This window comes from Athene cunicularia (assembly GCF_003259725.1).
Source record: "Athene cunicularia isolate RWA chromosome 4 unlocalized genomic scaffold, athCun1 chr4_part2, whole genome shotgun sequence".
NCBI classification, from domain to species: Eukaryota; Metazoa; Chordata; class Aves; order Strigiformes; family Strigidae; genus Athene; species Athene cunicularia.
This window is the reverse complement of record NW_020799099.1, coordinates 7,556,841-7,559,112: the sequence shown is the minus strand read 5'-3', so window position 1 is coordinate 7,559,112 and position 2,272 is coordinate 7,556,841.

The following is a 2,272-nucleotide window of genomic DNA, read 5'->3' as shown; positions in this document are numbered from 1 at the left end:
GGGGGAAGCCGCCTTTTGTGGCCCTGAGCAGTGATACCGGGTTCCCCTGGAGGCAGCGTGCCCCGGGGATGCATCAGCCCCCCGAGGACGGCGGCTGAAGCTGGGCCAGTCCGCTGACACCCAGGCTGGTCTTGCCTTTTCCCCCTCCATTTTCAGGAGGTTTTGCAAGGAGTAAAGCAAGCCCGGGGAGGGAAAAGCCACGTGCCTCCAACATCTGTGTTTTGGCGGTCAGGAGGGTCGTGGTCCTGGCACACAGCCTGCCCTCCTCGCTCAGTGCTGTCACATATAACTCTTGGGCTCAAGAAGGCTTTTAAAAAAAAACCAAAAAAACCCACAACTTGTCAATCCACCGGGAAAGCCTTCCTCCCTTCCAGACCACCCTCCAGGGCAGAAAGCCCCAGTGAATAGCTTAGGCCTGGCGACATGCCCCCGGGGTCAGCAGGCTCACTCTGCCTGACAGACCCATGGGGAAGAAGTGACGGTGAGGACCTACAAACCGAAACCCTGCTGAAAACTGTAGTGTGATGTCCTCCCTGTGTGGGAACTCTGTCACCGAGGCATGTTGGGGGAGTCGAGCTTTGAAACAGAATTTTATTTGCAACCCATGGCAACATCCCAAAACAGATGAGAGAGCTAAAACCTCAGGGAACGTCTGGCCGAGCACACTGCAAACACACCCACGATTCACTGCCCAGCTCTTGCTGCCCGCTGAGTTCGTGGCCCCCGTCTCGCTCCCTGTGCGAGCGATCGTGGCCGGGTGGCTGCCCCAAACGGCCTTGGATGTGCTCCAGTGTTGGCTTTTGCAGTACGGCTCCGTATCCCCCTCCTCTGCCGCTCTGCAGATGAGGCCGTGTCTGGATACACCCTCCCCTCAGATCGGTGACTACCCACTCATTATGATTTAGTTGATCTGTTAGAAAAATCTCTGTGGCTCTACCAAGAGATTTTTAACACTCCCCTTGCCTCCTTTTGAAAAATGGGAAATCCGTAGGTCCCCATGGCATCCCAGGAGAGTGCCACAAGGGGATCTCCTTTCTTTTGCAGCACCTTAAAGTGTGGAGCAGTCACCTGTGACCAGGCCAGCCCGTCCCTCTGCCCCCATCCCATTTACCGAGATTTCTGTCCTTCCATCACCGATGTGAAAGTGATGGAGAGGTCAGGGGGAGGCAGGGAAGTGGTGGAGAAGGCGACTGTAGTGCTGGGGAGGGGCAGGACTTTTCAGAGTTTGGCCTGATGCAGTGGTTTTCTCTGTGGGGTTGAGCACAAGGTGACTGAGGATGAGTTAGTTACTGAGTCCTCACAATCCTCCCGGCGTGGCAGGTCCTAGAGGTGCTTGTGTGGTCCGTGGCCAGCCCCGGCAGAGCGAGGGACAAGCTGCTTTGCCAAGAGCTGTGGGCCCGAGAGCGGTGGGGAGAGGGGGTGGCGGGGGGCAAGGGTGCGCTGCTGCTGCTGCCCACTGCCTGAACTGTCCTCCAAGGGTCAAACTGTTCAACTTCAGCCCCTTTGCCAGACTCAATCCTACTTTACGGGAACAAAAGCCCAAAGTAGGCAACGATCAAGAAATGGGAGCACAATGATTTAAGCTTATCACACAGCCCAGAAATAAAGGACACTGAGCTTGTGTGCGGGAGAGGGGGAGACCTTCAGAAAGGCTTTGTTTGCTGTAAGAAGATTGAACTCTGAGGCGACCCAATAGCCCTAAAAGTTTAGGGTCTGTGATGCTGAGAGACCTTTGGATACAGCCCATCCACACTTCGACCTCACAAGTTGTGACCCAGCATTAATGGCCTGCCTGCCCCAGGTGAATGGGGGTGCGACACCCCCCCTAGGGAAAGGGGGGGGACACAAAGCTGCAGGGACAGGATGGCCTGACCCCTTCCAGCTCTGCCTCCCTTGTGGCTGAGGCCTCCTGTGGGTCTCATGAGGGTTTGGGGGACCAGGACTGCCCTCACCCTGAATCCTGGGGTACCCAGCCCTATGGCAGCACCCACAAACCCCACAAGTGGGATGGTTCTGCTCTTAAACTGGGGGTCAGAATACGTTCCCCATCCAGCAGGGTACCAGGATGCTCTGTGGAGGGGAGGAATCAGAGGCTGCTGTGGCGTCTGCCCCCCTTCCCCACCAAGCCAGCTCCTTCCTGAACCCCCCATGCACGCTGCAGCAAAAAGTGCTGCAGGGAGGGATGGTATGGGGACCAGCCCCCCGACTCCCAAGCTGCACTATCAAGTTTGGGGTTTATTTTGGGATCAAGACAAGGAGGGCTGCCCCCCCC